This window comes from Trichechus manatus, unplaced genomic scaffold (genome assembly GCF_000243295.1).
Source record: "Trichechus manatus latirostris isolate Lorelei unplaced genomic scaffold, TriManLat1.0 scaffold00129, whole genome shotgun sequence".
Lineage (NCBI taxonomy): Eukaryota > Metazoa > Chordata > Mammalia > Sirenia > Trichechidae > Trichechus > Trichechus manatus.
This window is the reverse complement of record NW_004444065.1, coordinates 64,613-79,984: the sequence shown is the minus strand read 5'-3', so window position 1 is coordinate 79,984 and position 15,372 is coordinate 64,613. Positions and strand designations below refer to the sequence as shown.

General features: G+C 42.0%; 1 protein-coding gene and 1 pseudogene across 1 annotated transcript in view; one reads left to right on the top strand and one right to left on the bottom strand.

The window, feature by feature from the left end:
- Positions 1-10,004, bottom strand: part of LOC101351175 (zinc finger protein 345-like) — a 47,700-nt gene extending 37,696 nt beyond the window's left edge. Inside the window, exon 1 of the mRNA XM_023739123.1 lies at positions 9,960-10,004. The gene's annotated coding sequence lies outside the window, so the exon portion shown is untranslated. The remainder of the gene's footprint in view (positions 1-9,959) is intronic.
- A 1,269-nt stretch (positions 10,005-11,273) lies between these two features.
- Positions 11,274-14,185, top strand: LOC101353771 (serine/threonine-protein kinase MARK2 pseudogene; annotated as a pseudogene).
- The last annotated feature ends 1,187 nt before the right edge of the window (positions 14,186-15,372 follow it).

Sequence of the window (15,372 nt, the reverse complement as noted above, 5' to 3'; positions counted from 1 at the left end):
GGGGAGTGGACAGCCCCATAAAACCAAATGGGACTAATGAGGCACAGCAGTCCAGGGACAAGGACTAGAAGGCAGAAGGGGACAGGAAAGCTTGTGATAGGGAACCCAAGGTTGAGTAAGAATAGTGTTGATGTGTTGTGAGGTTAACCATTGTCATAGGGCAACATGTGTACTAACTGTTAAATGAGAACTATTTTGTTCTGTAAGCCTTCATCTAAAGTGAGAACAGCAGCACAATTGGAAGAGCGTAGTCGATGTCACTGAACTGTGCATGTCAAAATTTTTGAAATGGTGTATCTTTGGCTATGTATATTTTCACCAAAAAAAAAAAGAAAGTCAAGAAGAGAGAGGGTTGACATGTTGTTGGGTTGTTAACCAATGTCATAAAACAATATGTGTACTGACTGTTTAATGAGAAACTATTTATTCTGTAAACCTTCCTCTAAAGTACAATAAAAAAATTTAAAAATTAAAAAAAAAAAGATTACAGTCAAGAAAACCCTATGGAGCAGTTCTACTCTGTAATACATAGGTCGCCATGAGACAGAATCAACTTGATGGCAATCAACAACAGAGAAAATTAAACATGAAGATAGTATACTCATGCCTATATATGCATATAAAATTGTATGTTGGAAACATGACTAAATAGAAACATACAAGTTCAAAGAAATACTGATTAATCGTTAATCTTGAAGGGAAAAATTAAAAACAATTCCCATTGAAATCACCATGTCTATAATGCAATAAAATGTAAGCTTATTGAGAGTTTAGGATATCTAAATTAGTGAATAAGAAGCCCTGGTGGCACAGTGGTTAAATGCTCAGTTGCTAAACGAAAAGTTGGCAGTTCGAATCGAAGACCTAGTGATCTGCTCCCATAAAGATTACAGCCTAGAAAATGCTATGAGGCAGTTCTACCCTGTCATATGGTGTCAGCACATCAGTCGGAATCAAGGGTACCTGACAACAAATAGTGAATATAAACTAAACCTTTATCAAAGGCACTTGGATACACTGACTAAACATTCATCAAATACAACCATTTAGCGAGTCATAAAGAAAATGTCACTTAATTTCAACTATATCTCACTGTACCTAACAATTCTTCTATTAAGTTGTCATCAATTAGAAATAAAGGTGTAAAATAGTCTCGAAAAAGAAAAAGATATTAGGTAGGGTACAGTTCTTGTACAGTGAAATCAAAATAAAGGTTAACAAAAATAAGATAGTGGAAGCAAAACTAAACAAATCAAAAAGCAAAAGAAAGTTTATATACTTAGAATCTGATTACAAAAAAAGTTTTTATAACTTATGTGGCAGTTACTAAATGATCAAATTAAGAGTCAATGTACCATGAAGAAATCAAAGTACACAAAATCAGGGAATGTGATCAAAGCAGTAATCTTGAAATAAATATATCTTTAAAAACAATATTAAAAAGAAAAAACCCATTGCCCTGGAGTTGATCTGGACTCATGGCAACCCCATGTGTTCCAGCGTGGAATTGCTCCATAGGGTTTTCTTGGGTATAATCTTACAAAAGCACAGGCTTCTATTCCTTGGTGCCACTGGGTGGATTCAAACCACCAGCATTTTTTTAGGTTAGTATACCAGTGCAAACTCGCTGGGCCACCCAGGGATCTTCAAAAGAAGGAGGGTGTAGCGGGGAGTTTGAAAATAAATAAACCAACTGTTCAAATCTGTAAACCAAGAGAGGGAAAAAGGAAACCCAAGTTCCATATTAAAAATTAGGTAAATATCAATAAAACTTTAAAAAAATGATAAGCTTCAAGAATGAAAGGAAGAGGAGGTGGGACCAAGATGGCGGAGTAGTCAGATGCTTCCTGTGGTCCCTCTTACAACAAAGACCTGAAAAAACAAGTGAGTCGATTATATATGACAATCTAGGAGCCCTGAACACCAATGGCAAAGTTGAGAAACTGGACTGAGTGGCAGGGGGAGAAAGAAACAGTTTGGAAGCAGCAAGGAGTTGCCAGACCGGACCTGGCGGGAGCTTGCACCCTTCAGGCCGGACAGGCTGGCGTACGTGGTGAGGCAAGCAGTGGTACTCGGGAGGCGTTTTCTACATCGGGAGAGACCGAGCGGCAGATAGTCTACTCACACCTCCAGAACCAGTGAAAAGTGGTACTTAATCGGCAAAAAGTATATGCGTCTGACCTACTGCTTGGATCAAAAAACACATCCTTTGGGAAAAACCTCTCTCCTATTTACCTGCCCCCTCCCCACTCTGCACAAGGTCCTGGGCTAGCTGCAGTGACTGCACAGTCGCCTGGGCCGGAAGTGGGACCTGTCGTCAAGTGGCCTGACCCATTCTCCTGGCCTTGGAGAGAAAACAAATCAACAAACAGGGAAAAAACAATCTGCCAGCTACCCTAGGCTGGGAACTCAGGGTAGGCACAGCTCCTTCAGGCACAGGCATAAGGGGTTCTCAGACTCTGAATGCCTTTCACCCCTGCACCGACCTGTGTGGGCCTATTTAAACATGCACAGGCCCTCATGACCACAGTATGACAAGGTATATATCTGAAGCCTAACTTCAACTGTATAAGCTGTATGGTGCAGTGGAAGGTTCATGACAACAGACAATATTCTGCCCATTAAGCAGGGTCCTCACCTACCCACATCAGGGACCTTAAAATTGGTGGTTCCACCTACGCCACCCACAACAGGGGTCCGAGATTAAGTGGTGCCTCCCAGTCCTTACAGTCAACAGCACTGGGTGCTCGTAAGCTGGCTACAAAACCCACCCACTTACGAGCTCTAGGGAACAGGGACAGGCTTTCCTCCCAGATACTCAGGGGCAGCCATCAGCTCCCTGCCTTGCTCAGCATGTGACCCTCTACTGCAATAAGATACCTGTGCCTACATCAATCACCCTTGCCTGTCTAGGACTGCAGGTGAGAGCCTGCACCACACAGTTAGTGACCAACTACCTGGACACCTGAGCTGAATCCATACAAGAAAAGTAAATAGACTCCTAGGCTCACATACCTAGTAACTGATCTAATCACCTGGTGACAGGATGTTAGAGCTTCAAAGGTGACAATAATCAAACTAGCTCACACAAGCAGCCTATTTAAGCATATCAAAAGAAAACAAGAAAATAGGACACCGCAAGCAAATATAAAATAAATAAATACAATAACTTATTGATGGCTCGGAGACAACAGTCAATATCAAATAACAGAAAGAGGCAGACCACGATGGCTTCGGCAAGCTCCTAAAACAAAGATTCAAGAGATTTCCTGGAGGAAGAGAATTTCTTGGAATTACCAGAGGTAGAATAAAAAAGATTAATATACAGAACTCTTCAAGGTATCGGGAAGGAGATCAGGCAAAATGCAGAACAAGCCAAGGAACATACAGACAAAGCAACTGAGGAATTTAAGAAGATTAGAAACGAGCATAATGACAAATTTAACAGACTGCAAAAATCCACAGACAGCAATCAGAAATCCAGAAGATTAACAATAAAATTTCAGAATTACACAACTCAATAGAAAGTCACAGGAGAACTGAGGCAATGGAAGTCAGAACTAGTGAGTTTGAAGACAAAGCACTTGATGCCAACTTCTTTGAGGAAAAATCAGATAAAAGAATTAAAAAAATGAAAAAATGCTAAGAATTATATGGGATTCTTTCAAGAAGAATGACCTACGAGTGACTGGAATACCAGAATGGGGAGGATAACAGAAAATACAGGCAGAAGTGCTGAAGATTTGTTGGCAGAAAACGTCCCTGATATCGTGAAGCATGAGAAGATATCTATCCAAGATACTCATCGAACCCCAAATAAGGTAGATCCCAAAAGAAAGTCACCAAGACACACTATAATCAAACTTGCCAAAACCAAAGATAGAGAATTTTAAGAGTGGCTAGGGATAAAAGAAAAGTCTTCTACAAAGGAGAGTCAGTAAGACTAAGCTCAGACTATGCAGCAGAAACCATGAAGGCAACAAGGCAACAGGATGACATACATAAAGCTTTGAAGGAAAAAAATTGCCAGCCAAGAATTATACATCCAGTAAAACTGTCTCTCAAACATGATAGTGAAATGAGGGCATTTCCAGATGAACAGAAGTTTAGGGAATTTGCAAAAACCAAACCAAAATTACAAGAAATACTAAAGGGAGTCCTCCGGTTAGAAAATCAGTAACATCAGATATCAACCCAAGACTAGAACACAGGACAGAGCAACCAGATATCAACCCACATAGGGAAGTCACAAAAATAAATCAAAGCTAAAACACTAAAAACAGGAAAACAGAAATGTCAATATGAAAGAGATGACAACATTAAAACAAAAAAGAGGAATTAAAAAAATGTAATCATAGATCTTTCACATGGAGAGGAAGTCAAGGCAAAACAAAGAAATAAATGAGCAGTTTAAACTTAGAAAAATAGGGGTAAATAGTAAGGTAACCACAAAGGAAACTAACAATCCTACACATCAAAATAAAAAACAAGAAAAACATAAAGATCCAGCAAATACAAAATCAACAACAATGAAAAAAAAGAAAAGAAAACACAAAGAAAAATGACTGAGCACAAAAATTAAGTGGAACAAAGAAAATGTCAACAAAACACAAAAAAAGACATCAAAATGACAGCACTAAACTCAAACCTATCAATAATTACACTGTATGTAAATGGACTAAATGCACCAATAAAGAGACAGAGAGTGGCAGAATGGATAAACCACGATCTGTCTATACCCTGCCTACAAGAGACACACTTTAGACTTAAAGGCACAAACTAAAACTCAAAGGATGGGAAAAAAAAAGAAAAAATCAAGTGAACAACACTCAAAAAAGAGCAGGAGTGGCAATATAAATCTCTGACAAAATAGACTTTAAAGTAAAATCTACCACAAAGGGTAAGGAAGGACACTATGTAATGATTAAAGGGTCAATACACCAGGAGGATATAACCATAATATTTACGCTCCCAATGACAGGGCTCCAAAATACATAAAACCAACTCTAACAGCATTGAATGGAGAGATAGACGGCTCCACGGTAATAGTAGGAGACTTCAACGCACCACTTTTGGTGAAGAAGAGAGCATCCAGAAAGAAGCTCAATAAAGACACGGAAGATCTAAATGCCACAATCAACCAACTTGATCTCATAGACATATACTGAACACTCCACCCAACAGCGGCCAAGTATACTTTCTTTTCCAATGCACGTGGAACATTCTCCAGAATAGGCCACATATTAGGCCATAAAGAAGCCTTAACAGAACACAAAGCATTGAAATATTATAAAGCATCTTTATTGACCATAAAGCCATAAAAGTAGAAATCAATAACAGAAAAAGCAAGGAAAAAAAAAATCAAACACATGGAAACTGAACAACATCTTGCTCAAAAACTACGGGGTTATAGAAGAAATTAAGGATGTGTCATGGTTTGAATTATGTCCCCCAAAAAATGTGTGTATCAATTTTGCTGGGCCATGATTCCCAGAACTGTGTGGCTGGCCTCAATTTTCTGATTGTAATTTTATGTTAAAGAGGATTAGGGTGGGATTGTAATACCACCTCTATCCAGGTCATATCCCTGATCCAATATAAAGGGAGTTTCCCTGGGGTGTGGCCTGCACCACCTTTTATCTCTCAAGAAATAAAAAAAAAAGGTAAGCAAGCAGAGAGTTGGGGACCTCACACCATCAAGAAAGCAGTGCCAAGAGGAGAGCGCGTCCTTTGGACCCGGGTCCCTGCGCCGAGAAGCTCCTAGTCCAGGGGAACACTGATGAGAAGGCTGAGAGAAAGCCTTCCCCTGGAGCTGACACCCTGAATTTGGACTTTTAACCTACTTTACTGTAAGGAAATAAATTTCTCTTTGTTAAAACCATCCACTTGTGGTTATTTCTGTTATAGCAGCACTAGATGACTAAGACAGGATGGAATAAACAAATTCACAGAATCAAAGGAGAACGAAAACACACCCTACCAGAACCTTTGGGACAGAGCAAAAGCAGTGCTCGGAGGTCAGTTTATAGCAATAAACGCACACATCCAAAAAGAAGAAAGGGCCAAAATCAAAACATTAGCCCTACAACCTGAACAAGAAGATAGAGAGCAGCAAAAGAAGCCCTCAGGCACTGAAGAAAGTAAACAATAAGAATTAGAGCAGAATTAAATGAAATAGAGAATAGAAAAACAATTGAAAGAGTTAACAAGACCAAAAGCTGGTTCTTTGAAAGGATCAACAAAATTGGTAAACCATTGGCCAAACTGACAAAAGAAAAACAGGAGAGGAAGCAAATAACCTGAATAAGAAATGAGATGGGTGATATCACAACAGACTCAACTGAAATTAAAAGAATCATAACAGAATACTATGAAAAACTGTGCTGTAACAAATTTGAAAACCTACAGGAAATAGACAAATTTCTAGAAACTCACTACCTACTAAACCAACACAAACAAAGGTAGAACTAATTAAAGCTGTAACAAAAGAAGAGATTGAAAAGGTAATAAAAACTCCCAACAAAAAAAGCCCTGGCCAGGAAGGTTTCACTGGAGAATTCTACCAAACTTTCAGAGAAGAGTTAACACCATTACTACTAAAGGTATTTCAGAGTATAGAAAAGGATGGAATACTCCCAAACTCATTCTATGAAGCCAGCATAACCCTGATACCAAAACCAGGTAAAGACACCACAAAAGAAGAAAATTACAGACCAATATCCCTCACAAACACAGACGCAAAAATCGTCAACAAAATTCTAGCCAATAGAATTCAACAACATATCAAAAAAATAAATCACTATGATCAAGTGGGATTTATACCAGGTATGCAGGGATAGTTCAACATTAGAGATCTTATACACAGAAATCACTCCAAAGAATAAACAAGAAAACTACTGGAACTAATAGGAGATTTCAGCAAAGTATCAGGATACAAGACAAACATACAAAAATCAGCTGGATTCCTCTACACAAACAAAGAGAACTTCTAAGAGGAAATCACCAAATCAATACCATTTACAATAGCCCCCAAGAAGATAAAATACTTAGGAATAAATCTAACCAGAGACATTAAAGACCTATACGAGAAAAACTACGAGACAGTAGTGCAAGAAACTAAAAGACACCAAAAAGTGGAAAAACATACCTTGCTCATGGATAGGAAGACTCAATATTGTGAAAATGTCAATTCTACCAAGAGCGATCTACAGATGCAATGCAATCCCGATCCAAATTCCAATGACATTTTTTAATGAGATGGGGAAACAAATCACCAACTTCATATGGAAAGGGAAGAGGACCCGGATAAGTAAAGTATTACTGAAGAAGAAGAACAAAGTGGAAGGCCTCACACTACCTGATTTTAGAACCTACTACTGCCACGGTAGTCAAAACAGCCTGACACTGGTACAACAACAGATACATAGATCAATGGAACAGAATTTAGAATCCAGACATAAATTCATCCACATAAGAGCGGCTGATAGTTGATAAAGTCCCAGAGTCCATTAACTGGGGAAAAGACAGTCTCTTTAACAAATGGTGCTGGCATAACTGAATACCCATCTGCAAAAAAAATGAAATAAGACCCATGCCTCACACCATGCACAAAAACTAACTCAAAGTGGATCAAAGACCTAAATATAAAATTGAAAATGATAAAGATCATGGAAGAAAAAATAGGGACAACACTAGGTGCCCTAATATATGGCATAAACAGAATACAAACCATAATTAACAATACACAAACACCAAAAGAGAAACTAGATAACTGGGAGCTGCTAAAAATCAAACACTTATGCTCATCAAAAGACTTCACCAAAAGAGTAAAAAGACAACCTATGGACTGGAAAAAAATTCTGGCTACTACAAACCCAACTGGCACCTAATGTGTAAAATCTACAAGATACTGCAAAACCTCAACAGCAAAAAAACAAATAACCCAATTAAAAAATGGATACAGGATATGAACAGGCACTTCACCAATGAAGACATTCAGGCAGCCAACAGATACATGAGGAAATGCCTGCGATCATTAGCCATTACAGAAATGCAGAACAAAACTACAATGAGATACCATCTCACCCCAACAAGGAGTTTTGGATTCTTTTAATCCAAAAAACACAAAATAATAAATGTTGGAGAGGTTGTGGAGAGATTCGAACATTTACACACTGTTGGTGGGAATGTAAAATGGTACAACCGCTTTGGAAATCAATTTGGCGCTTCCTTAAAAAGCTAGAAATAGAAGTACCATATGATCCAGCAATCCCACTCCTTGTAATACACCCTAGAGAAATAAGAGCCGTCACATGAATAGATACATGCACACCCATGGTCACTGCAGCACTGTTCACGATAGCAAAAAGATGGAAACAACCTAGGTGCCCATGAACTGTTGAATGGATAAACAAATTATGGCATATTCACACAATGGAATAGTACACAACGATAAAGAACAATGATAAATCCGTGAAACATCTTATAGCACGGAGGAATTTGGAAGGCATTATGCTGAGTGAATTTAATCAGTCTCAAAAGGACAAATACTGAATAAAACCACTATTATAAGAACTCAAGAAAAGGTTTAAACACAGAGGAAACATTATTTGATGGATATGAGGGTGGAGAGAGAGGGAGAGGGGTTTTCTTCAACTAGACAGTAAAGAATTATCTTACATGAAGGGAAGGACAGCACACACTACAGGGGAAGTCAGCACAAGTGGACTAAACAAAAAGCTAAGAAGTTTCCTGAAATACAACCAAATACTTCAAGGGACAGAGCAGCAGGGGCAGGGGTCTGGGGACCATGGTTTCAAGCGACATCTAGGTCAATTAGCATAACAAAGTTTATTAAGAAAATGTTCTGATTCCACTGTGGTGAGTGGTGTCGGGGTCTTAAAAGCTAGCTAGCGGCCATCTAAGATGCATCAATTGGTCCCAACGCACCTGGAGTAAAGGAGAATGAAGAACACCAAAGACATAAGGAAAATATTAGCCCAAGAGACAGAAAGGGCCACATAAACCAGAGACTCCATCAGCCTGAGACCAGAAGAATTAGATGGTGCCTAGTACTACCAATGACTGCCCTGACAGGGCACACAACAGCGAGTCCCTGATGGACCAGGAGAAAAGTGGGGTGGAGAAATCGAATCCTAGTAAAAAGACCAGACTTAACGGTTTGACTGAGACTGGAGGGACCCCGGAAGACATGGCGCCTGGACTCTCTGTCGGCCCAGAGCTGAAACCATTCCCGAGGCTAACTCTTCAAAGATTAGATTGGACTACGGGACTTAAAGTGATACTTGTGAGGTGCGTACTTTTAGCTCAAGTAGATACAGGAGACTAAATGGGCAGCTCCTCTCAGGAGGCGAGATGAGAAAGCAGAGAGGGTCAGGAGCTGGTTGAATGGACGTGAGAAATCCGCGGTGGAAAGGAAGAGTGTGCTGCCACAGCATAAGGAGACCAACTAAGGTCACATAGCGTGTATAAATTTTTGTATGAGAAACTGAATTGTAAACTTTTACTTATAGCATTAAAAACAAAAAAAAAAGAAAGAAAGAAACAGATTATTTGACTGAAAATGAGAAAATGAACAAAACTTTCTGACTCAGTCCTGGGCCTTGGGGCGCGGCTGGCACCGCCCTAAGACCTCAGGTGACGGGGCTGGACGTGCAGGCAACAACCCACACGCGGCCTTTCCGGGTGCGAGGTGGGGCGGGTTCGCTGGCGGGCTCTGACAGGAAAGGGGGCAGGTGGGTCCACAAGACAGAGGCAGGAAGAACCCGCGGACTGGCTCCGAGCTGTTTTAACCGGAAACGGACGCGGATTGGGGACGACAGCAGGCGGGTGCGGGGAGTTGAACATCCGCAAGGACCTCCGGACCCTGAGCGGGGAGGATGCAGGGCTGGAGGGGACGGTAAACGGGGGCTTAAACTGGAAAGACGACACTCACTCACCCTCGTGGGATTGCCACTCCAAGGGAGCCTCTTCCCTGTAGGCAGGAAATGGCGCGAGGGGCGGGGCGGAGCTGTGCAGGGGGCGGGGCGGGGCCGCGAACGGAGATGGGCAGGGAGTGGACTGGAGCAGGCTGCGACTGAGCTCCCCCGCCAACCTGGACTTTCAGTTTCTGTCTTTTCAACAGCATTTGATTCTCTTCCCTTTGAACCATTTCAAAGTTTTGGGGTCCTGAGGACCAGAACTGTTTCCGCTAACGTTTCAAATAATTTAAGTAAAAGAGGAGAGTTAGTAGATCACATATATTGGAGGCTGAAATGTTTTCCTCTTACCATGTGGTTGTTTTTGTGGCCCTGGAGTGGATTTCAGCTTATAGCAACCTTATTGGACATTTAGAGCTGCCAGATAAGGTTTCCTAGACTGTAAGCAAAGATGTCAATTTGAGGACTAACGTGTGACTCACCCAAGACATGGTATTTTCAATTGTCTCATATGCATGTGAAAGCTGGACAATAAATAAGGAAAACCAAACAAGAATTGATGCATTTGAATTACGGTGCTGGGGAAGAATATTGAATATACCATGGACTGCCAGAAGAGCAAACAAATCTGTCTTGGAAGAAGTACATCTAGAATGCTCTTTAGAAAGGATAGAAAGGAGGTTGCCATCTTAAGTACTTTGGACTTGTTATCAGGAGGGGCCAGTCCTTGGAGAAGGACATCATACTTGCGAAGTAGAGGTTCAGTGAAAAAGAGGAAGACCCTCAACAGATGGATTGACACAGTGGCTGCAACAATAGACTCAAACATAGCAATGATTGTGAGGATATGCAGGACCAGGCAGTGTTTTGTTCTGTTGTACATAGTGTCGCTATGAGTCAGAACAGACACGATGGCACCTAACAACAACAACAATCTTTATGGGAGCAGATTGCCAGGTCTTCCCCCACACCAGCATCTGGGTGGGTTTGAACCACTAACCTTTCAATTAACTGCCAAGCACTTAACTGTTTGTGCCACCAGGGCTCCTTAAACAAAGTTTAGAGTAGCCTTTATCCCATGTATTAGACTTGCAGTCCCCTTGGGATAAGGCTGCTGTGTGTTTAATACCAGTTCGAATACACCAGCCACTCTTTGGAAACCCTATGGGGCAATTCTACTCTGCCCTATAGGATCGCTAAGAGTCGGAATCAACTCGACAGCAACGGGGTCGGGTTTGGTTGGTTCTTTATGATTGTTCAAGAGTGAATTGTGGGTCTTATGTCAACCAAAACATGCTCCTCCATTTCACAGTAAAGATAGTTCACGAATTAACGATGGGGTTATGTCCTGATGACTCTATCGTAAGTCACTTTTGACATAAGTCGAATACCTCCTTTTTTAGTTATTATTATTATTGCCTTTTATTATTAGTATCTTTATAAATCCGATCTTTATTTGTTGGCATCAGTGTCAAACAATGAAGTCGGAATCTTAATGGCTATTGGGTGCATGCACAGTTCAATTGTTATATGTTATTAGGGTTGAACATTGCCCAACTTTCTATCCATTATGACTCCCTACACCAACATCGCCACAGGCTTCATTGTAGACCAGGTGGTAGCCTGCTGTCTGGCAGAGTTTTGATCAGTAAATCATAGCATTGAAAATCTGCGAGTAAAATCTGAGAATGATAACATCAGCATATTATGCACTGCAACATTACGTAGTATATATTATTAACGTTAAGACGTACCAAAAAGAAAAAAAAAGGACAATCGTAAGTGCAGTTCGTTGTCACTTAAATACATTGTAAGCTGGGAACTGTCTGTATTCAAAACCAATGAAATTGATCCTAAGGTAGCCACTAGCACAACCCATTTTACTAAGGTTTCTCAAGAAGCTGGTGATACTAATTCACAAAATAAGATACGGGACCATCGCCCTAGGCAATAGGAGGTCAGGTTTCTCATTGTCATATTTATCCTGCACCTTTTCAAATCTCTCCAAACTAGGTTGAATAAAGCAGATTTGTTTACAGTCCTGCAATGTTTAGGAACAACCACCCAACTTGTGAGAGTGCGGTGCTAAGAAAGAGTTTTGTTTCGACCCCACCAATACTCATTTTATTCCTCTTATTTCTTAATAAATGGTTAAAGATCTCCACCATGCCGTGATGGATTCCTTTCTCTTTTCTCTTTCCCCCTTGTTTTGCCCATTTTCTTATGACTCATTCCAACCTCATATCATTTGTTTCAGTATTTGGAAGTAGCTCTGAGGCTAGTGGCAGTAACTCAGGCTGGACATAATCTAAACTTGGCTGTGGGTCAGGATCTGCCCCAGCACATTCATTTCTGGGGTCCCTGAGGGTAGAGGGTAGGATCAATCAGAATTCAAGCTTGGCCCAGTATCAGGGTTTACCTCTAAACTTTCTTTTACTTTCATTAAAATTTACCCATTGTTTATCAAATAAAATACTCCTTTGTCATAAAGTCCAGAGATATAAAAAAAAAAAAAAATTATCCATTTGTAGGGGCCCTGGTTAGAGGCTACAGCTCAGAGCAGCCTGATCCAAGCATGGTTGAGCATCAGTGTCAAGATCATTGGCAAGACTAAACAGAACTTCCCCAGCCTTTTGAAACTCTCCCATGAAGTAAGAATAATGAAGACTTTGAATCATCCTAACATAGTTATTTGAAGAGATCAAGACTGAGAAAATTCTTCCTTTTCATGGAGTACACTAATGGAAGAGAGTGCTTGATTTCTTAGTGGCTCATGAAAATGTGAAAGAAAAAGTGACTCAAACCAAATTCTGCCAGTTTCTGCTGTGCAATACTGTCACCAGAAGTATAGTGTGCGTAGAGAGTTAAAAGCAGAAAATCTGCTCTTGATGGTGTTATATCAAGATTGCAGATGTTGTCTCCAGCAAGGAATTCACCTTTGGCAAAAAGTTGTCTTTGGTAGCAGTCCCCATTATTCTGCCCAATAACTCTTCCAGTGCCAACAATCCAGTGGAACCACAGTGGATATGTGGAATATGGGAGTCATTGTATATACACTCTTCAGCAGATGCCTACCTTTTGATGGACAGAACTTCATGTGCCTGTGGGAGCAGATACTGGATGGAAAATACCATCTTCCCTTGTACATGTTCATGGAGTATGAAAACCTGCTAAAGAAATATCTCATCCTCAATCCCAGGAAGAGAAGCACTTTGAAGCAAATCATGAAAGATCAGTTGATGAGTGTAGGCCATAAAGATTATTAACTAAAATCTTACATGGACCTACTCACTGACTACAAGGACCCTGGCAAACTGAGTTGATGGTGTCCATGGGTTACACATGGGAAGAGATCTGGGACTCACTGATGGACTAGAGTTCAAATTGCTAGCTCCCTATCTAGTCTGGCCTATAGGAGGAGAATACCAATCCTGTGAACAGCGAGAGTTTTCTACCAGCGCAAATCAAAGCAAGAGTGTCCTTATTTTGGAGGCCAGCCTTTGCCAGATTTCCATCTAAAACAGCAAATACAGCCTAACTGTGAGACAGCCAAGGACCTCCAAGGCTTCTGCTTCAGCCTCAGTCTCCACAGTCCTGTTTTTCCTTGACTAGGAATCCAAGTTGGCCTCAGGGGAGCCCAACCAGGTCTTTGGGCTGCGCCTCACAGAGAGTATATGTAAGGTGCAGCATCCCAGCTCAGCAGTCCAGCATGTCTCTATGGCTTCCTCCTAAGCCCACCACACAGCTGCACTGGTGGAGGCCCAGGCAGAACCAATATCCCCCAGGATGTGTCCAGTGGAAACTCCATCCATGCTGGGCACTTTGACAAGTGTGCGATCAGCAGAGTTTTCCCCTGTAGCGTAACCCCAGCCTCTCCCTCTTGAAATATCTAGGTCCAGCAGGGGGCCACTGGGAGGTTCTTCAAGTTTTTAAGGAAGATATCTGTGCTTCAGGTGTGCCAGAAGGAACCTAAATGAACTTGAATGTAAGGACTGAGTGGAGATGGTCAAACCTCGAGGGATCAAGCTGTGTTCACTAAATTTTACGTGAGGATGAAGATCAGCTCCCAGTCCTAGCTGCTGTGCATGCATGGCAAGCCGGGCCAGGAAGACTTCGTATAGTGGAGGGCGGAGGTGTGCAAACTCCCTTGGCAGTCTCTCAATGGGGTTCAACTGAAGAGGATACCTGGCACCTCCAAGGCCTTCAAAATCATTGCCTTCAAAATAACCAAGGGACTTAGGCTTTAAAAGACTGCCAGAAGTGGCCTGGGAGAATACAGCAGAGGCCAGCTGGCCCTGGCTGCCAGCCAGCCACTTCGCCTCCACCTGGACAAAACTGCTCAGACTGTACAAGTGTGTTTCATCTGGGGAACTTCTACCCTTGCCTCCCTTTTCTGTCTCTTCTATTGTGTCTGTTGGGGAAGGGAGATGGTTCTGTAGAAATAGGCAAAGACAATCCAAATGAAAACAAATAGAGGCTATTTATTCAAAGCTTGCCATAGCAAGGGCATCAGCTACCATTGCTTGTGATTGGCAGAGACTTCAAGGCTAGCAGAGATTGGGAAATCCTTATAGTGAAAGAATGGGAGGCTTCAGGTGTGCTCAGGCCTTCTCACTTCCCTGCTCCATGGATGCAGTGGAGGCTGGATCTATGAAGTTTCCCAGGTAGGTGGCTCAAGGCTGGAACACTCAGTCCAGGAAGATGAGTTCCCTGTCAGGCCCTCCCCAAGTTGACATCAGCTTCTACTTCTTTTTCTTTCCAGGCAAACCACCAGAGGTGGCCTTCCCCGACCTCACGTTTCCGGACTTGGGGCCTGAGCAGCTGTGGACTGGGCAAGGTACATGCCCTGAGCAGGTGGGGCTGATGGCTGCTCTGGGGCTGCAGATGTGAGGGTGAGAGGCTCTAAACTCCCTCCACACTGAAACCTCTGCCTTCTTTCCATTCCCAGAGCTGGGCATTTTCTTCCACAAGCTGTTGCACAAGGGGTATTTGTCCACCTCTTCAAGAGTCTATGCCATCACCTCCCCACAGTCCTCCAGGGTAGAAGAGGAGCCTGATGCATGGGTGGTAGTGGAGAGGGGACTGCAGGGCCTAGTGGCTCCCAGGGGGCTGATTGGGCTACTCCACTTCCCAGTGACAGCACAGTGGGCATTCTCTGTTTTCGGAGAGCCTTTGTCTGAAAGCCCCCAACCCCCTCCATTCCTCTCCCCACTTGCCCTTCCCTGGCATTCATCTGGGCACCAGCTGCTTGTATGGCAGTGACTTCCTGCCACACGCACCCAGTGTATGATCTTGGTCTTCTTTTCCTTCCCTTCCTGACACAATTCCCCTCTGATGACTGGGGAACAGGTGGTGCAAAGTGACTTTGGTTTGCTAACATCATCATAGTCTGTGTGGGAAGGGGTGGTTATGGACACATGGCTTGTGGTGGCTG